The 22185-nt window shown below is 38.5% G+C and overlaps 1 long non-coding RNA gene across 1 annotated transcript in view; it reads right to left on the bottom strand.

Moving 5' to 3' along the window:
- The window catches only part of LOC140654945 (uncharacterized), a 46310-nt gene extending 28616 nt beyond the window's left edge, over positions 1-17694 (bottom strand). Inside the window, exons 1-3 of the long non-coding RNA XR_012043580.1 lie at positions 17661-17694; positions 12986-13149; positions 1630-1804 (exon numbers count right to left, since the gene is read on the bottom strand). This is a non-coding gene — a long non-coding RNA (uncharacterized lncRNA). The remainder of the gene's footprint in view (positions 1-1629; positions 1805-12985; positions 13150-17660) is intronic.
- Positions 17695-22185: the final 4491 nt, after the last annotated feature.

Genomic DNA, 22185 nt, shown 5'->3' with positions numbered 1-22185 from the left:
AGTCTAACAAACATTTCTCATTCTACCAAGCATGCTGCTTTTGATATTATCTATAACAGCAAACATAATTTGTTTTCCTCTAGTTGGAATTCACAGAAATAGTTAAAAGGTTAGGTTTTTGTGGTGTGGGTTCTTTATCCCCCTGGAACTTGAATCCACATTTCTGCTACTTAACTAATGCTTTACTTATATGGTGCTCTTGAAGGCTTTTGATAAGCAAATTCTACCTATTCCCATTCCAGTGGATTTTCTCTCATGACCTCATGTATTGGGTCTGTGTGGCAAGGTTTTGGTAGCGGGGGGGGGGGGGGGGGGGGCTACAGGGGTGGCTTTTGTAAGAAGCTGCTAGAAGCTTCCCCTATGTCCGATAGAGCCAATGCCAGCCGGCTCCAAGACAGACCCACCGCTGGCCAAGGCCGAGCCCATCAGCGACAGTGGTAGCACCTCTGGGATAACATACTTACTTAAGAAGGGGGAAAAAACCCCACGCAACTGCAGCCGGAGAGAGGAGTGAGAATATGTGAAACAACCCTGCAGACACCACGGTCAGTGAAGAAGGAGGGGGAGGAGGTGCTCCAGGTGCTGGAGCAGAGATTCCCCTGCAGCCCATGGTGAAGCCCATGGTGAGGCAAGCTGTCCCTGCAGCCCATGGAGGTTAACAGTGGGACAGATATCCACCTGCAGCCCGTGGAGGTGGATGCATCCGACAGAGGTTGTGACCCCATGGGAAGCCCACGCTGGAGAAGGCTCCTGGCAAGACCTGTGGACCCATGGAGAGAGGAGCCCATGCTGGAGCAGGTTTGCTGGCAGGACTTGTGACCCCATGGGGGACCCGCGCTGGAGCAGTCTGTCCCTGAAGGACTGCACCCTGTGGAAGAGACCCACACTGGAGCAGTTCATGAAGAACTGCAGCCCGTGGGAAGGACTCATGTTGGAGAAGTTCATGGAGGACTGTGTCCCGTGGGAGGGACCCCACGCTGGAGCAGGGGAAGAGCGTGAGGAGTCCTCCCCTGAGGAGGAAGGAGCGGCAGAGACAACGTGTGATGAACTGACCGCAACCCCCGTTCCCCATGCCCTGTCCCCCCGCGCCGCTGGGGAAGAGGAGGTAGAGAATTCGGAGGTGAAGTTAAGCCTGGGAAGAAGGGAGGGGTGGGGGCAAGGTGTTTTAAGATTTAGTTTTTATTTTCTCATTATCCTACTCTGATTTTGATTGGTAATAAATTAAACTAATTTCCCCAAGTCGAGCCTGTTTTGCCCGTGACGTTAACTGGTGAATGATCTCTCCCTATCCTTAGCTCGATCCACGAGCCTTTCGTTATATTTTCTCTGCCCTGTCCAGCTGAGGAGGGGAGTGACAGAGCGGATTTGGTGGGTATCTGGTGTCCACCCAGGGTCACCCACCACACCTCAGTAGGATAAGAATGGTTTTATGTGAATTTTTTTCACTACTGGTTATCCAGTGAGACTCTTCTCATAGGTCAGGGCTACTTGTCAAAAAAAAAGGAAAGAGAAGGGAAGGAATCCTCAGACATTAAAAGCAGCATTTTTGCATTGAAAGTAACAGCATATCATTCACAGAACACCACTAAATACACAAGCACATGCTTTACCTCTTGTACAGTGGTTTACCTTACAGTGCGACTTGGAAACTTCAGTCATGGTGAGTCTCTGCCGTGTTCAGTTCAGAGGTCCTGAAGATCACTCTAGCCAGTTATATTTTATCAGCTTCAGTGGACTGTATCTCAGGCCCCATGTACGGCCAAAGATGCTGGATTTCTGTCATTACAGACTACCACAAATCAACCTGGTTGGAGGAAAGAGAGGATATCAGATCGCTCCTGTTTAGGAAAAAAACCCCAGACCCTAAAAGTAGAGACCATTATCGCTGTGTATTCTCCAACCTGCAAAACATAATTATTAAAAGAAACATAAAAGAAAATTAATGTGCTGCTATTCAAATAAAATAAAAATAACCATGACATTAAACAGTGAATAGAAGAACAAGATCAAGGAATTAGTTGTGGACAGCAAAGCCATTCCTCTCCAACCTCACAGCAGACCTAAGACAGTTTTTAGTAGCACATCTACTAATTAACATATATTTTCACTAATGAAACTCTAAGTGCTTTGAAGGGCAAGAGGTGTTGGTAGTGTTTGTCTTTATTTTTTGAAATAAACTATTAGCTCATTCATTTTTGGTTCACTATTTGATATGCACTATTACACAGGTTAAAAAAAGCCCCTCCACAACATTACATGAAAAGAGAAAAATATTTCTTACAGTGTTCCCTCACTTAGCAGTAGTACTTCTCGTAATTAAAGAGTATATGCCCTATGCTCTTAAAGATGTGAGAAGATATTTCTACATCCTCTTTACACATTAATAACAGTAGCTCTAGTAGCTGCATGAAGTCTCTGCAAAGTAGGTGCTCATTTTCTGCAATGTTTCAGCATATCTGCTTCTTTGTCTATATTCTCCTACCTTGTCACTGCTCATTTTGTCTCCTTACCTGCTCTTTGTCACAGACTTTGCATCTCCAGATGAACCATGAGTAAAGAAGAAAGGAGTAGAAGAGCTGCAATTTTAAAAGGCAATCAAGCCTGAACATAGAGCCCTTCAGCAGAAGCCTAAGGTTGGTTTATGATGGATGTAAATAATGCACAGAAGATGACCTTTCCCATTTCCAGGAACCCTTTTCCTCAGAACTTTAACAGGATTCTGCCACGGAGTATAAAAATAGCCAACTGAGAATAAATTCTCTTTCTATTTTTAAAAAATAATTTTTTTTTCCATTATTTTGGGCTCGCTTGGCATTGTGACTAATGAATTTCCTTTGTCACTTTTTATCCTCAGAATGGATGAAGTCAGAATGTGTCAGGTGGTGTAGATGAGCAAATTGCTTTTTTTTAATTTGGTGTCAAGCCCTAACAAATCTACAATACTTCTTTCCATATCTACAGATATTTTAAATTTGCCAAACAAGGAATGGGTTAAAGTTCAAAGAGTAGGGATTAACTTCTGACAGTTAATTTGAGCACAGCAGAAATACAGGAATTTTTTCATTAAGAAGTTGGCACATTAAAAAATGCTTAGAGAAAGCTTCAAATGGACGTCTCCAGTGCCTAACTTTTTACTCCAGTACCTAACATTTCATTAAACAGCCTTGTAGCTAACCATGAGGATAACTGTCTTCTGCACAATGAGAACTAGCACACACAACCAGCAATATTTAAGGTCAACTTTAAGTTCGTTGTCAACCAGCTCAACCCACATAACTCTGTATTACACCTTTTAATGGACACCAGAACTCTCTATAGTTTTCTTATTTCAGCATTAATTGATTGGAAAGTTTTACATGATATGGTTTGTTGGTATGGGCTTGGGAACAGTCTTACAGTTGCTGTTACTTGTCTAGCACTAGCAGGGAATTCTCTTGGTATCTTAACAAACCTGGGCAGGGGCACAGCAACTGTGATAATGCTGAGAAAAATCTGGTGTCTCATCTTATGTGTAAGCTCCATCACCACCCTCTGACTGACAACTACCAGTCCCATGACTACCTGTACCCCAGAGCAAGACTCAGTAAGAATGGCTTGTTTTCTACAAGTTCACTCACTTTCTTTGTAGCTCTCTCACAAAGTCTTACAGTTTCAGGAAATTCAGCTGAAGTCTTGATTCTTGGGGTCTCCAGGTTGCTAGCTCTCTGCATATGGCATAGAATCACTTTTTCTTTATTTGAAAAAAATAGTGAGAATGTTTATATATTTACCTTTATTTTAAATGTTGATTTTTATTTTTTTTTAGTGACACAACAAATTCAGATTCTGAGTCCTCCCTCCTCAGCTGGATACCCTCTTGCCATAGCCACCTTTGGTTTAGCTCAGCCCTTTCCCAAGAAATATATGAGACCTGGAAAAGAACACAACTCAAACTTTTGTTGTACTCAGGCACTGGAGTTAGACAAGTACAACTATAATAACTTAAATTACTCTCTTTCAATTGCACTACATTTTTAAGCAGCCTGCCCTATTCGGGAAGTTTATTTATTTTGATCTGACCTTTTCTCATCAAGTCACTTTAGTTTTATGTTGCTGGAAGTATAAAGAGATTTAGGCCCCCAGCTCCTGCTAAGGCTTATGTGCCATCTTGACACCAAAATTCCCACATTAGTAGAACTGTTGAACTAAGTAAAGAAGAAAAATGTGCAACATGACATATGTAAAACCTCCTTCTCTGTACAATAAGTTGTTTTGCTCAAGGAGAAACAAGTATTTCTCGGGTTGAAATAGTACCTCTCGTATATGTATGTGATTTACCACCATAATGTTCTCTTCTTTTTCATGATATTGAGTGATTTCTTGCACCACTCCTTGGATATTAATGTATTGAAAATTTAATTGCACTACAATTTCCATTTCACCTGCTGACATTTTGTTTTATTAGGCTCTTGAATCACAGGAAAACAAAAGACAGCATGTAGTAGACCAAATTCCCATTTTCACTAGGTAGGAATAGAAAGCTTTTTCTCCTAAGGACTGTTCATGGAATTTTGCTGGAATCCAAGGAAGCCCCAGGAAAAAATCCTTTTTAACTTAAATAAGTGTTCTGTTCAGAATGGCAGCCTTGCCAGTTTCCAGTGAATTTCAGCCAAGATTAGCTGTAATTCTGGAAGAAAAGCATGAGAATTGAATTCGGAGAATTTACCTGACCCTGTTATTTGGGTCAGCTGTGAATAACAATGTGACTGGTTATTTTTCCATTGCATAAAAGAAAAAATGCCTTTGCCTCCCCTAAAGCGTAGTGTACCTTTGAGAAAGTACACTAAATCTCCCTCTTCTACCTGGCTATCTGTTTTCATAAAATTTGTAGTAATGACTTGCACAAATATCTTGAGTTTAAACTAGTCAATCAGTTCAAAAGTAGGCGAATATAGACAAACACTCACACACTGAGGGACAGATTGAGGGACAAGGAGCAAGACAGGAATTTCATTAGCGTCAACACTGCTCAGAAATGGCTTGTCTCAGAATAAAAACCAGCCAAATTTCTTTGCTTAAATTTCAAGAGCCTGATTCAGATAAGCTATTTTCTACAGCTACTAAATGATTGCAAAAGTATTTTTACTGGCTTGCCAGCGAGACATTTCTATTTCCTGTAATCAAGATGGACTGTAAAAAAACAATAGACTTGCATCAAGTAAGAGAGATCATGATGCAGTTTGTTTCTAACGATTAAGTCATAAAAAGTGCATGGGAGTATATTAAGCCTTCAAGCCACTCAAAATGCTTTCTTTCGCAACAGAAAAAAAAAATCTTAGAAATGCTGTGAGTAAAGTAGAATTGTGGATACTGAATTCAAAATAATGAGACTTCCTTCTTTTCTCCACTAGGAAAACTGGCTAATTTCAATGGTGTTTTCTAAGAAGCAGTCACTCCATGTCTGACTGCCATGCATTTTGATAATAAAACAAGAATGAATAAATTAACATTGTTATATTAAGCAAAAGTAAAGCAATATATCTACTCACAGTAGAATTTCCCACACAGCTTTTTGACACATTCCCTGGAGTGATCAAGTGCATTGATTTCTATCTCTATAATGCACAATATAAATATACATACAATATACTCAGGCAATTCAGCTAGAGGTGTTCTCCTAATTACAAAAGCTCACTTGATTCTTACCCCCATTCATAGAGGGAGTAAGGAGGCATGTAGTCTGCACTGTTGTATTTGCCTTGCAACAACAACCCTTAATATTACAATGGAAAAGGCTACTGTGAAATTTTATAAGCTTAGGGCTAGATCTGCAGCTATACTACTTTATTGTTATTATTATTGCTCACAAGATAGAATAAAAAGAATTATTCTCAGCAGAAATGTCTGCATGGGTATATTTTCAGCTCCTGAACAGATGAATACATCAGCAGAGATTACTGCTGAGGTCATTTCACTGATATCAATCAATTCTTGTCAGATGGCAAAGCATCATGGCAAAATGAAGTACCAATGTAACCAATGGGATTTGTTTTGATGGGTACATGGATATTTAATAACAAAAGACATGATGCTGCAGCAAGTGTAAATGCAGCACAGAAAAAAGACTTAAGTTCTTGCTCTTGAATAGTGGACAAGAATATTCTGAATACCATGGTCTCTAAATCTTTTATTAAGCATTTAACTGAATCTGTTATGGTTTCTATTTTTTCTAACTCAGTGCTCTTAATTTAAAGAGGACATCTGAATTCCTCCTTTAGGTGATATGACTTACCCTCAGGAGTAGTTTGCATTTTTATTATCTTCTAAAATTATACTGAATAAAATGTGTCCAACCTGAGTTTGAACCACTGTCTTGAAACCAAACTTAACCACTTGAACAAACTGTGAATAGGACTTAAAAATTATCTAGTTCCTTCTGCCCTAATAGTACCGTTCACTTGGGTGCACACAAAAATAAACAGAATTTTCTTAATTAGCTCATCTGAAAGAAGTGCCTCCTAAGCGTATCTTCCCAAGCTCTGTTTATAATTGTGAAGTTGTCATCCTAAGGGGAAAAACATAACTGTTTTCATGCTTCTGCGATGTAGTCTTAAGCTAATGATTTTGCACTTGGATTTATTAATTAACATGTTTTATATTCTTTGTATAAGAAGCTTGCCCAAGACTCTGTTAGTCAGAATCCAATATGTGAAGATTTAATGCCATTAACTGTCTAAAAAAAGACCACAGTGATTATTTGGCTGAGTAACATATGTCCATATCTTGATGAATTTTGAATGCTGCTGCAATTCCCACTGAAAATGGACTATTTTAAGCAATCACACTGATTACCTCTACTTCTATATTGAACATGAGAGTGAAACATATAATGCTAAATTCATTTTAGTATTAAGGTAAATCACTACCCAAGTTTTAATTGCATGACTCTTGAGAACATCTATTTCCGAGTTAAAGACAGAACTGAACACTTTTTGTTTTTCAAGAAAAATAAGTCTTAAAATTAAGATGTTGAATATGCAGAAAAAAAGATAACGTAGATAAGACACTCATACCTTTTCAATAGGTAAAACACCTTTTAAAATGTATCTGGTTGTAGAAATGCAATGCTAATTATACTGGTGAAAGGACCCAATGAATTTTCTAGATGTCAAGACACCTTGGATCAATCTTACTCTCACAGCAGAAGCAACAGAATTATGTATGCAAGTGTGTATATGAGCTTATGTGGTCACTGGGTTGATCAGCTGCAAATGGTCTATAGAGTTAGTAAGCCACAGAAAAGCCATAGTGCTACACTGGAAATGGACACAGTTGCCAGCACTATAACGTAGGGAGTTAGGAGAAGCCAGATGAATGTGTCTCATTTATAAATATGAATTTTGGCAGGGTCTAGAAACTCTCTTCATTAAAGTAAGTGAGAAAAGTCTCCATGAAATTTAGAGAACTTACTGAATTTCAGAGATGGGTTGGAGTAAATAATTGAATTCAAAATAAACACTTCAGGTATTGCCTCTTTTTGAAATGTCTGTTTTGAGTTCTTTGTTTACATTATTAGTGCATTTAAGAGGATTGAAAAAGAAAAACTAATGTTCACAGAATGTCTGAAATAACCATATATTTCTCAGCCATTTTCAAATGTTAAAAATAAAACTCAATACAAATACAACAGAAGGGAGAAAAAGAAACTAAGCATGATAAATATGCTTTTGCCAGTCTGCTTTGTTTCTCTGTGATGTGATGATTTCTCATAGAAATAATATGCCTGAAAAACCATATCTGTGTAGCATTACACTTGATCAGTTTGATTGTTGTAGCATTACAGCTGAAGGCTGATCCAATATCAAATTACCTTGAAAAAATTAAAGTCTATAGCACAGTTGGACTATTCCATTGTGTTCAAGGTAAAGACATAATTTTCAAGTACAAATCAATTGCCTTTTTCATTTGCTACCTCATCACTGAACTTGTACTTGATTCTGAGATGTGGCTTCAAATTCTGATCTGTTCTGAAAAAGGAAATACAAATCACAGACTCTATTCACCATCGCCACATAACATGAATGTCACACATATGAAGCAGTATTCTTTCAATAAATAATGTTGATCCTTGTCTGAGACATTTATTAGAGTAGTTCACCAGGTCACATTTAGGCACTGAAGACCTCTGGAGCCTGCAGTATTCCCTGTGGCAATTGCGCATTGGTCCAGTTGAAGGTAAATGCATGTACACCAAGTTTTTCCATTACTAATTCAGCTGCTAGAGTACTTCTCCTCTGGATGTTCCAGACTGGAACATCAAACAAAGGTAAGACCATGCAGCTTTTATTTTCCCATTAAGGCCCTACTGTTGGGGTGAGGTGGAGCTCCCCCAGCTTAGGTTAGCATGTGGTTTCTCTAGTAGGACTGGGGTTGAGGTTGTGTATATTCCTGGGATAAGTTGAGCAATAAACACAGTTCTAAAAATCTTTTCAAACCCATTTTAATGCAAAACCCCTATTCCTGTTTTTGATTGTATCACTAAAGTTATTGTAAACACATTTCTGGCATCAGTAGTCGACATGCAATCTGTTTGGCAAACCTCAGTCCAAGTATTGCCTATACCGAGATTCCAATCAATGCTGTTAAGTGGCTGGATAAGCTGGCTTTCTTTCTCAACTATACATTTAGTCCTTTATAATGAATTTTAACTCAAAGTGATCCAAAACCACAGGACACTGAATATGGACTTTCCACACCATTGCGCACACACCTCTGGGGGTTGGTTTGGGCAGTCACTGCTGTCAGCCCCCACAATGATGATGTTTAGGAGTGTTCCAGATCTAAACACAGTCTTAAAATAAACTGTTCATTGCTTTGTTAAAGTAGAATTTGGGTGTTCCGTATTTCACAGGATTAAGCCTATCATAGATATGTTTAATTATCGTTTCAGGTTCAACTGTATTATTAAGACGGACCTAGCAAGCTTTTGGTGATAGAAAAATCAGCTCAGGTGATACTTCCAGTCACTTATCTTATGCATATTTACTTCATGAGGAACCAACAGTGCCATGCCAGAGTTGGACACAATCATAGTGAAACAGACTTCCTGGTACAATCCTAGGTGATACAATCATGTCTTGAATATAAAAATTAAACTTCTAGTTATTCATACAAGAGCTCTTACAAAACCTGAGGTTACATCTGGAATGAAAACTGATTTATAATCAATTATGATTTACTGATTCATAATCAGTTCCCACACAATTTAAATCCCCACTAAAAATAGACAATTACATCACATTCAGAATTATTACAAACAAATATATTATTTGGTTTCTTATTTTCCCTCCTTCTTCCCCCCCATCTGTTGAAAATTCTGGGTATGAATTTTTAATTAAATGCAATTCAGGTCCTTCTTCGCTTACTAATACTATCATTTGGAAAGTGTAGCATTCAGTGTGATGATGAATACAATTTTGGGATGAGCATTTCTCTTGGTACTCTTGGTATGACATAGTTATAACTGCATAGATCTCCATTTCTAATTAGTTCACCTATTAACGTTTCACATGAATTCCTTTGATTGTGCTGTTCATTAATAAAACAGTCAACAGTCTCACCTGACAGCTTCTTGTTGAAAGGCATCTTCCCCAAACAGTATTCTTGCATAGATCAAAGTATTTTTGAAACTTTTTAATAAATATTTCTAGCAGTTTTACAATTTTCTTCATGCTTGCACTGGTAAGAATGCAGGCTGTCGAAGCCTTGGAGCCTAGCACAACTTTTTGTTTTTCCAGGAAAAATTTGGAAGTATTCCAGTTGGTTGAAATTCATCCCATCAAACTTCATCTACTAAATTGTGAAGGATAAGGTTTAGGCTCAGTTAACCTTCTCATCTGAAGTCATTCCTCTTATGACAGACACGTGGGATAAACCGGCCTGTGGAAGTGCCTGTGTCTCTCCATTTTGTAAGACTAAAATAGTCAACAGAGAGAGCAGTACCTTCAGAAGGTGATTCTTCTCATTTTAAGATTTACATGTCTACAGTTAGGTGATCACTCTCTTCTATAATAGATACTCCCAAGCTGAGGCTTCATGTATCAGACTTTTTGTCAAAGATTTAGCTTGCCAACAGTTCCCGACACAGATGAGAAATTCAGAGATGCTCTGAAGAAACAGGTTGTCTTCTCTGGATCCACATCATGTGAAATATTGCAGACCTCCAAAAAACCTCCTGAGCATCAAAGGCTGTGCAGTGTCTGCAGTCCTTGGTAGCTACACAGAACGTACAGCCCATTTGATGCCATGACACCACCCGCTCCCAACACACTTAAGAAATGAGGTTGGCCTCACCCAAAACTTTTTCATCTCATTTCTGTGTATCTTGCCTTAAATTTTTACATCACTTTTACTGCTCTGCACTTTCTCAGTATGAGGATTTAATAAAGGCCCTAGGGGAGGCTGGCCACTGCAGATATTTCTTATCAGTATATTTCATTCCCCAGACAAAATAAATAAATAAATAAATGAAATGAAATAAGGGTCTGGAGTTGGCAATGCCGTATCTGAAATCTGCTGTTATGATTAGGGTGTCTTTCTTCTTCAAGCAACCTGGAGTTTGTTATACACAGGTCAAGCTGTAAATCAGAAGATATTGGATGACTCAAAAGCTATAGAGAACATAAAATAATGCGGCTTCAGCTTAAAGAATCATAGGCAGAGAGAAATTAGGGATGGAAGGCTTATTAAACTGTCTAGTTCAATCTCTGCCAGTTTGGGATTATTCCCTGGAATGTATTTTACAGCACGTTATCCAAAACTGTTTCCATATGTGATTCTGTTCTGGAAGGAGCCTATAAAAGTGGTCTGGTACAGTGCCATTCTGATTGAATCAATGATTTCTCTCTCAGTTGCACAAAGTTTAAAGAAATATTTTTTTCCTATCAGTTGAAGACATCCGCTCTTTCAATCACACACACTATCACTTATAATAGATGTTCTGTGCAGCACCCTCGCCTTTATTTGCATTGTGTAACGCCACATTATGCTTCAGCTCACTCCCATTGCCTCAGGCATACTGTGATGCAGGAAAGAGGATGGAGGTAACAGCAGAGGTAAATGCTTTATCAGAGATAAAGTGATACAGACTCTTTGTGTTACATACATGTGCACTGAGACTTACAACATTAATACTGTATTTTCCTTCCACAGCTGCTCCTCTCCTATTTCTGAGACCACAGATTCTGAATCTGACCTAATGAATCCTTCATTATTCTCAACTTCCTTCTGATATTACTACTGAAATTATTCAAATATTACTACCACTGTCCCCAAGAGACCTGCCTTTTAGCTTTAGGTGAAGGAATGGGTCAGTTACCTGAACCTGGAAGCTGCTGAGATTATTATTCTGCCTCATAGTAAGCTGGTTTGCTATTAGTTTAGTGTCCCTTCATCTTCTCTTTGACTCTAAGTGTGACCTTTTCATTTTTCTCTTTGATTTTATTCATAGTTCTTTTCTTTTTCCATTTCACAGTTTTAAATTCAGAGTTCCTTCTCAGACTGGAACATAATTTTTATTTTCTTGACTAGAGTGACCAAACAGGCTGCATTTTTTTACTGGATAAGATTTATCTTTGTCAGTTCTACAGGGTTCATTTCAGACTTTACGTAAGTAGTCCTCCTTGCTTTATTATCAGAGTGTCCACGCTGTAAGGTCAGATGCAGGCTGGGTGTGGGGGAATGACAGTCACGCCTGCTGACTGCAAGGAGCAGATGCATGCCCATCGGAGCACTGACTGGAACGGCTCATCTGGGATCTTCTTGCAATTCTCAGCCAAACAGCCATTTATTTTTTTATCCCCCCCCCTCCCCACCCTGCTATTATTCATCAGATTCCTGTTCTTTGAAAGTTTTGAAGCTCTTGATTTTTATGCTGATTCCAAAACAGCATAACTCTAATGCCATTGAGCTGCTTTTTAATTATTCTCAACCACAGGGTAGTGTTACATTCTCACCACTGCCAGGGGATGTCAGCAGCTCTGTCTTTGCAAATTATGCTTTTTTTTCTCAATCTTCTCCACTTGCCTGTCAGCATCAGCTTTTCTGAAGCTCTTCACAATGTCCTTATGTTGTTTCCACGCTGTGGCAGGCCGGCAAGCTCAAAACATAAGACGGGCGTCTTCTGGAAACCTGACTTGCCCTCTCAGCTTGAAGGCTTCTTGCAGACAGGCTGTTCAGGCACTGTGGTGCGGTAATATGCTACCAAATGTACGGATGTGGAGATCTGAGGGCCCTGAGAGGTGCACTTAAGCATGCCTATGTTTATACTTGCTGGCTCTCTACTGTACGACCAGTCAGGCTTAAAAACGTAGTGTAGGTTTAATGGTCATTACATATAGATTCCCTGTCACCAAAACAGAGTTACACCTCTTCGGTTCACTGCAATCGTCTTTTCTCACAACCACAACAGCATCTGTGGGGATGCAGTACTTATAGAAATCCTGCTTCACACTTTCCCACTGTGTTTTCTAGGCTGAAGCTCATCTTGCCTGCTGTAGATTCCTCTGCCTCATCTTTTATATCTTACTCTGCCTCATCTTTTATATCTTACAAGAGAAAAATTAACTTTGTCAGTCCTTATTCTCACTGCAGGCTGTACTGCAGCCTGAGGCTTCCAGGTGCATTTCAGAGAGAGAGGGCAGTGTTGACTGCAGCAGTTAAAGCATTAAGCAAGGCACCCTGGGAACCTCAGCTGTATTTTTTACTCTGTCACAATCTTGCTGAAGGACTGTGGCCAACTCCTGGGGCCTCTTTCTGCTTCAGTTTCACCATTTTTCATATGAAGATGATATTGGCTTCCTTTATAAAATGCTTTCAGGCCTACTGAGGAAAAATATCCTGCAAGAGAAAAGCTATTGTTGCTTGGCTGATGCAGCCCTTGCTATTTTCTCATCACAGTCAAGGAATAGAAGTGTTATATTGCTACAGCACCTGTAAGCTCACCTACCTGATAGAGGAGGTTCCTCCTAATCATGGGAGTGAAGGGCTCAGAGCACTCCCAGAGCCTCTGGCTTCTGCACCAGAACTGCAGTGGGTCTGCCAATACTGCATCTTTTTCAACTTTCAGCTTTCCAAAAACTTTCCAGTCCAAGTATTTATTTATTTTTTATGCTGGAGGGGAAAAAAGGGGAAGAAATAAAAGTTGGATAATTTTCATGTTGTACCATCTGTGATTTCTCTTTCTGATCCGGTTACAATAGTAAACTTCTCCTGTTGTGCCACCCAAAAAGAGTGGAAAATGTCCATTCTAGTTGTTTTCCCTAGGCTATGTTGAGTGAATGTTCAGCTCCCTGAGGATGAAGTGTACCGATGTAAATTTACTGTGATAGAGCCACACTGCAGCTGATTGTTGCAGAACTACCACTGAGTAGTAAATGCTTCACTGCTCTGTTACCCGGGGGGCTGCGCATTAACTACACTATTGAACAGCAAATGCTTATCATCCCCTATAATTCAAACTATATAAATCACTGAAGAGAGACAATGTGCCTGCAGGGAACTCACATGGTCTATAAAAATGTAAAAATCGGAACTATATTTAGCTGACAGAGCTATACTTTAAAAAAAAGTATTCAAAAGATAATCTTAGACATTAACTCATCTTCATATCAATCTACTGAAGCTTTGGTAGAGCTTAATCTTTTCTGCAAACATTTCGTTTTTAACAATATTTGAAAAAATAGGGTTAAGAAAGAAAAGCTATTACTCTCTGCATTCTCTCTCCTCCAACCATTCATGCAGCATATAGAATGACCTCTTTTAAGCTCATCCTTAGTGCAAAGCAAAACACCAATATTTTTTCTTCTCTGAGCAAAAACATCTCTACTTTGCTTAAAAAAAAATGTAAGAGAAGTTTTAAAATATCATGGTTGTAAAACGTATCCACTGAAAGTAGAAGAGACAGTTCCCTTTTGTTTAAAGATACAGTTCTTCAAATACAGGGCTTATGCAAGGATCATTGTGCTGAGAGAAGAAAGGCAAGTTAAAACATTCCTCCAAGGAACTGTACTGTGACTGAGGACCTAAACTTTCATTCCTGGATAAGCAAACACTTAATCTGAAGTGGACACAAGTAGTTCCATTACTGTCAATGAATTAGTCATGTCTATGAAATTAAATATACATGAGCATTTGAAGCATCAGAGGACTTTATAATAAGCTGGTGCTGCATATTCCTTAATGTATACATAAAATAACTTCTGTTTCTTCTTTTGGCCGCAACCATGCAATAACCTCTGAATGGGCCTCATCAGCCCTCCTGTAATTATCATGGACTGATTATGCAATTTACTGCAGAACTGAGGCCTTCAATACTATTCTGCATTAGAAAACAAAACCATCCCTAAATGTCTATCAGTAGAGAAATAAAACATGGTAACCTTTAATACACAAATGCAATTACACAAAAAGACAAAGAACAAAACCAGATGAGAAAAGCCTCAGGGGAGAACTGGTATGGGACTTTCTGAGTGCTCCATGTAGCATTCAGAGAGCTGATGAAAGAGATGTTTGAGAGAAGAGTTGGAAAATTATCACAAGCAATGTTTCAGAGGGGTCAGAATCGAAATCAAATAAGAATACTAAAGCTTTTGTTATTAATCCATGGGTAGCTTAGTGGTTTCCCACTAATTTCTACCCTTCATGAAAATGTTGTTCTAATGAAACAAAGAAGATTTTGATTTTTCAATCTTATAAAATATGATGTCATCAATGACTTATGTTTGATTTTTTTTCCCTACACAGAGAAAATACCTGTAAATGATTAGCACGGGTCTCCTACCATAGTTTGTAAGCCTGAACTAACCAACAGTAATGAGGGATTTTAAACAGAAATATAATTAAGCAATGCAAATATGTTTGAAACACTAAAAGAAACACATGAGGTATTGTTTAAAAACTGTTAGACAATCAGAAGAGAGTTCTCCCAGCACAGAAAGCAACACAGATATAAGATTACTTTGTAAGAATGTAGCAAATAATGCCAACATACTTCGGATGCGCTATCAGGGCACCTCATTATCAAGAATGGAGATAAGCGTCTTTCTATGTGTATTCTTAATGTGGCTTGAAGGTGTCGCTTTGAGTGTCTTCAAATGAAAAGCACATAATTAAACAAAATCGAGGAATCTCAGAGAAAACCAACAAAATCTCTAAAGGTCTGGTCTTCTAAAGGCAACTGTTTCATCCAGTCAGTGGCTTTACCTTCTACGGGCTATTATGTGTTCATCAGGATGTCAACACTGAGAAGACAGCAGAATATACTAAGAAATGGTAGTGAAAAATGCTTAATTTGGGATCAATGGCAGAAAATTAACGTGATACAGCAGTAGTTTAATATGCTGGCAAAATAAACACTTACAAGTAATCCTCCAAAATGTACACCAGCTGCAGAATTCCAGATGAATTTAAGATGTTAGTCCCACAGGACAACTCAAATGAAAATGAGCTCATGCTTCAGTATTTTCAGATCAGAGCCATATGCTGTACAGTAGCACATTTGCAGTATTAGTACCTTGCAGTAAATTTCTTAGAGCATTATTGAATCTAATTTCCAATGCCCACAGTCAGCAAACTTCTGTCATTTCCCTTTGGAGATAACTTTACAACCTGGATCAGCCCTACATAATATTCTAATACTAAGCTGAAAGTATCTTCCTCATTTGAATAAACATTGGACATGCATAACTTTAGGTGCTTGGAAAAAATCTGGTCATGAATAAGCTCACTGATTTTAAAAAATTTCTTCTGATGCTACTCATTAGTTGGTGCAAACTGCTGCAGTGCCACCAATGGAAATGGAAGGGTGACGTTGCACACCAATGAGGATCTGGTGTGTAGACTGCAGTTTTAAGCATGTGCATGACTACTGGCATAAGAGTGGCTCAGGTGTAACCAGTCCCTTCCTCTTCTGGCATATCATGAAGTCTTATGCATTATAATCAGACCCTTTAGTTTATTTTGCTCCTAAGGATTTTTAGCTTCCCCTTGACAAAAAATAAATATCTGTAAGTGAAAAAAAATAGGCCTCTTAAAAATTAATAATCTCAATTGCATTATATTTGAGACCCACTATTACACTCCATGCTCATTACATCCCATCTAAAAAGAATATTAAAACTCTCATTATTTTGTTGCTGGCTTTTCTACTTAATTATTACCACAACAGGCAGGTAATCATTATGCTGATTGCTAAAGACTGAGATGTAAATAGCTCACGTGGGGGTTAATAATCAGGTAATAACAGTAAGCACTGGTTCTGTATAATTAAGTCAAATGACATGATTTATACTAGTGCAAACCTACCTCCAAAATGAAACATTTTATGATACTACTGTCTTTCCAAATAGCCCTACACTTTGTAAGTATACTATATCTGGAGGTTGATTAAACTCTAAAATTTTTAGCATTCACAAAATTTGAATTGAATGGGGACATTTTGTTTCAAAATTGCAGTAATCTATTTGTCATTAATTTTGGATACCATTAATTAAATTTCCTTTTTCAATAGCCCACACTTCACAGAATCACAGAATGGTTGAAGTTGGAAGGGACCTGTGGAGGTCTTCTTGTCCAACTACCCTGCTCAAGCAGAGCCACACTTATGGATTGCCTCCAGAAACTTCATCACCTGTGCATCATAGTATTCCTGTAGGAACACGCTGAACTGCTAATGTGGCCAATGACAAAATTGTCATAGATTTTCTAAAATTAATATATAACTTATAACATAGAGACTTTCTTGTCTGAACTCATAATTGGAAAGAAGTGTTAGTTGCCATTCTTAACATTTAATGGTTGTGTAAGCACCAGCAGTGCTAGGTGTAAAGCAAAATAAGGCATCACCAAATCACATGCAAATTTAAAACAGTAAAAGGGATGGTTTTCTCAAGCTATAACCATTCAAGGAATAGCTAACTATTTTTAGCTGAATACTAAAATAACTTATATTGCTGCCTCTATTAACTCAAAACTCTCTTTTTCAACTACAGGAAATTAAATTGTAAGATGCAAGAAAAATTTCCTAGATATAAAGGTTCTTTTATCTGATTGATTACTTAAGAGGAGTTCTGGAAGCTACTAACAGATTTACATTTTTGCTGAGGGTCACAGGTGAGTCAACATTTCTAAGTTTGAGTCATAACTTCCTGAGTAGTCCTACTGATTGAAATGAATTTGGGGAAAGGGGTGGGTTTTCATTTATGTGACTTCTTAATATGGGAAAATTTTTTAAAATATTTTTGAGGTTTATTTGTCTTTGCAGTTTGTTTTTCTTTGCTTCTCTTTTCTGTCTTTTTTTCATGTGTATTTCCCTACATCATTTTGCTCTTAGCATTTTGGTATGACTGCATAGGCCTGAAGGCATAGGGATAGAAGTGTAGGGGTAGAAGAGGCCACCTTCTGCAAGGGAGGATTTCCTTTAGCTGTTACTTATTTAGCCACTCTTCCAACTTTCAGAAGTTCCTATAAGGTACTGCCTTAACCTATTTAGCCAGAATAGGGTTGCAAAATGAGCCAGATGCAGAATTCAGGAAGGAAATTTCATGAAAATCCAAGGAGAGACAGGCTAAATAGGCTTTAGGGCTTGCTATCCTCCCAGCATCAGCATGCACAGTTCATTCTACCTGTATATTTGTTACAGCGGTGGTTGCCAGTGACGTCATGTTGGGAAAATCTCCAGCAGTACACTTCAGGTGAAAAGCTGGAAAGCCTTGAGGAAAGAAAAGCAGAGGTCAATGGTCACTGTAGGGGAGGGTCTATATCCCTGTCCAGCATAGTGTCTAGGGGAATATAAGGACTATAATATTTTTCCCTGACACTTGTTGTACTGCCAGGGTACCAGGTATCTATGAGTTGGATGGTCAATATTCCCGCAGGTGTATGATTAAATGAAGTTGTACCCAGATTCTAATGCATACTTAAACTATTAGTGTCAGCCTTCCACCTGGCACTGAGGTCAAAAATTCACTTGCATAGCCCAGCACCTCAGCAATGAACGTCAGAAATTCTCTATTAGCTCATTGCCTCATGAGCTAAGTTTTTTTAGCAGTTTTACAAACTTCTCTCCTTTTTCTACTGTGCATTTTTCACTGTTTCCCCTTATTTTATTAATGCCAGCCTGATTGAAAAGGGCAAGGGGAAAAGCAAACATTCTGCAGGGTAAATGGGAAGAGAAATGGACAGCAGCTTTCCTTAAAATGTCACCGCTCATAAGGAGCTTGTGGCAGCCCAGCATTATATAAGGCTGGCTTTTAAAAAGGTGTTGTTAAATATACACTGATTTCTCTCATATTTTTAGCTTGCTATTTTAATCACCTCCACACCGAGTTTTTAAAAGTATTTTGAACTGCTACTTGTTACAATTCTTTGTCATGTTTTCTAGCCACTGGAGCAATGCTGTCCCAAATCAAGACGAAGTAGGAACATTATGGCTGTCAAACGAAGGTACTGGTATCTGACAGAACCAGTTATTGCTTTAGCAAAAAACTTCAAAGCCCTCTGTGCACAAGAACCCGTTGTGATGGGATTTGGGGTGCGTGTGTGCATAGGTTGTTAGAGTGCCTTTTATTTTATTTGCACATACACTTTGACTGGATTATCCCTTGGGGAAAGCACTCATAGGTTCTGACCCTAGTTGCAACTGTCATCAGAGACATTATATTTAATGTGAATGTGGTCAGGGCATTAAACCAACCAGTAGGTTTATTCTAGATTTTATGTGGGAAACTGATACTGAATACATTTAGAGACACATAAAATAGAACTAATACATATATATATTGCTTTTGATGTATTCAGTCTAAAAATCATAGAGAGCATCTACATCACAGCTTTTTTGAGGTTGTCTCCTCTACACACATTTTTAGCTAGTTAAGATTGTTTAGAAATGTTAAGACCATTAAGAATTAATATAAACACAATTATATGAAGTGTCATTAAAGTAATTTATGCCTCACTATAAAGTTTCAAAAGAAAATACTTTTCAATTTTTTTCCCCTATAATGTATCTAAAATGTAACTGATCCATACAGAAAACAGTAGATAATAATCTTAGGAATCTTCCTACTTTAAATGGATATCAGCTAACAGTAGGTGATTATTTTTCAGTAAGTGTTTAGTATAATCAGCCATTTAATGCTTTCCTTAACACCAGTGTGCTCAGATAGCATTTTCAAGCAGTCCTCAGGGCTGTATCTCTCTGGAATCAACCCCTTGGTCTGTTCTAGGCCACTGTGATCTCCTACTACAGGAGAAATATATAGGGAGAGTTAAGGTTAGGGTTTCCTTAGTACAAAACCAAAAGAGTGAGAGGAAGAATGGATTCTGGAGTGGGGACATTTGAGGTCTCTGTCCTTGCCTGCACTGCTGTGGTATTGAAGGTTTCCTCCCTCCCTTTAAAAACTCAGCTAATTCTCATGTTTGGGTTAGGGTTTGGGTCTAAGTCAGGAGGAGAAGACATCCAGTGAGGTTTATTCTTTGAATTGTTAGCCAGGGAAAGCTGAGGGTTGACCTGCATGAAGCTCACCTCCTTCTCTGTAACTGCAGCAGAGGTAGGAGCCTGCTGCCTCCCGTCAGCCTGGGGCTGGGGCAGGGCTTGATAATCTATGAAAAGCTGATCCACATTTCCAGAGAGGAGAGCTTACGACTGTGACAAAATGGCAGCAGAGAGGAGTGTCTATTCCCAGGCAACATTGCTATTCCCATGCCAAAACTATGTGGTGACGCTTAAGGTTACGGTTACAGAGGGTGGTAAGTAATTCAGGAAACACAGCAATGTTTCTGGGCTGCCTGGCAATGGTGAGGCAGGATTTTCACCTACACTGTATGGCTGCAGCACCTTATCTTGCTTTTTGGAAGAGTTTGGTGGTGCTGCTTCAGGCCCAACATATGGCCAGGCTGGGCCTTGGGCCAGGCTTGGGGCTGAGCAGCCTGGAATGAGGTGGCCATTTCACTGGAGTGGATTCAGGAGCGACAGTAAAGGAAAGCTTGGGGGCTAACATGTTTCACAGCACTGCCTCAAGTCTCTTTTTGGGTGTGGTAAGTGCTCATTTTTTGAGCTGAAATATTTATTAAGGTCTAAACCTTAATAAATTTAAGGTGGTTTAAGGCTGGGAAGAGATGGCAGTGTTACTTCAGCAGCTTTCTTTCTGTGTTTTCAGGCTGGAAAAATCACAGAATGAGACAACTCCAGCAGTAAGCACTGAAAATGCTCTCGGGCTTTTCATTCCTGTGCTTTGTTCATAATTTACTTTCTCCAGCACTGCCAGAAGCCCTTTTCTAATTGTAAATCTAAATCAGCTGAATATCGATCCCCAGGAGATCTGATTATATTTGTCCAAAATAATAGAGATGAGTGGCTGACTCTAAAGACAACTCTAAACTTCCCCATCTAACAATTTAGATCTCGGATTAATGAGCTCTTAAGTAATTGGGTCAGCCATAAATAGGGTTGTTTGCAAAGACAAGAATACATTAACCTGTAAAGGTCATATTGCTAGTATCACTGAGAAGTATTACAATATTTATATCCTAGTTTTGAGGATCGATTGGTTGTAGTCAGATTGCATCTGTTCCTTTTAAAGGTATTCAAACTAAGGATTGCCCAGGAGGTTTCTTCCATGTAGACCACAACACAGAGCAAATACTTAGGTTCAAGGCAGAAAAGATTTTGTTTAAGTAGTCATGCTATTGACATTAGTTTCTTTAAAGGGAATTAGGATAGAGTATATCTCCTATGAACAGTTGCAAAAACCAGTATTGATTTCTGGATGTTTACTTCAGGAAGGAAGCCTCCTGGTGTTGGAGGTCCACGGGATTATTACAGACAAGTGAAAAAAACCCCAGGATCTGCTTGTTCAGTAGGTGTCTCATAAGGGATAAAATGTTCTCTACAAACAATCTCTATCACCTTAGAGATATTTAGGGACCTCTGCATTGTATCCCATTATATTACAGTGGCCTTTCTTTTCTCAGCTCTTACAGGAACTCTTTGTACTGTGCTGAGGAACAAATGATTTATTTTGGTACTTCTCTTCTGCCTTGTCTGACTGAACCTAGTATCCTGATGGTCTTTGGGAAGTATAAACTATAGTAAACCTAAAAAGGATGTCATTTTACAGCCTTCCTCGCCTGAGCTTGTCATGGGAATATAGGAAACATCAGCACTGTAACACTGTGAATTGAAATTGCTCACTCCCTGTTTGCTTGGCTTTGTACATGTTCTTCACTCTGACTGTCTTGTCTCTTCCTGAGCTCCTCCATCAGGCCATTAGAGAATGAGAATTGAAGTGGTTTTCTAAGCCATTAAATTAGAAATAAACTGCACAGTATACTGCTATCTTCAGCAGATTTCTGGAGGATTTAAACCACATTGTTGCAGTCCTTATTTAATCTATGCAAACAAAAACCCCTTAGCATAAGATGCAATTAAAATAGGAGAACGTACGCCATGAATCTTAATCTAAATCCAATCCTGCTCTGTCCTAAAAAAAGCCCAGAATAATTTACAGCTTAAAGTTTCACATTAAAATTTTCAGGTTTTGAGTTGGGATCACAGAGGAAACAGTACAGCATGAAAACAGTCAAGAAATCCAATGAAAAAGAACTGAGGTACTAAAATAGGCCAGACTTTAAAAATGTCAGAGGAAAGAACTGGTAGCTAAATCTGAGCAAACACCTCATCATGAATAATTTCGTTATTTCTATCTAATTTTCCCTATTTATAAACTGTGCATGAACTGACTAGGAAATTATCAATTGTAATCCTTATTTAAAATAATATGAATAAATTTATGCAAAGTCCAAACACATTACGAACTGCAAGGGAATTTTCACCAGAAACCTCTGGGTGAGGCAGCTGGATCAAGGGATTACTTCAATAAGACCACTTAGATTATATAAAAATAAACAATTTAAAATACAAGAATTTTAAAACTTCCATTTCAACATTCCTACACATTCAATATTGTTTGGAATATTTGAAATAGAATTTAAAAACCTCTTGGATTATTACAGAGCAGAAAGTTTATAACAGAAATGGACTAGATAAAGGAAAGCATTAAACTCATATTCAAAACCAGAAAATTCTGCCAGAAGGGTAATCTAACTAATATAGAGCAAATGTCTTTAGTCAAATAGTTTAACTTCTGG

The sequence above is a fragment of the Ciconia boyciana genome, chromosome 7 (assembly GCF_034638445.1).
Source record: "Ciconia boyciana chromosome 7, ASM3463844v1, whole genome shotgun sequence".
Taxonomy (NCBI): Eukaryota; Metazoa; Chordata; class Aves; order Ciconiiformes; family Ciconiidae; genus Ciconia; species Ciconia boyciana.
The sequence above is the reverse complement of the archived record's forward strand: the minus strand, read 5'-3'. Positions and strand labels throughout refer to the sequence as shown.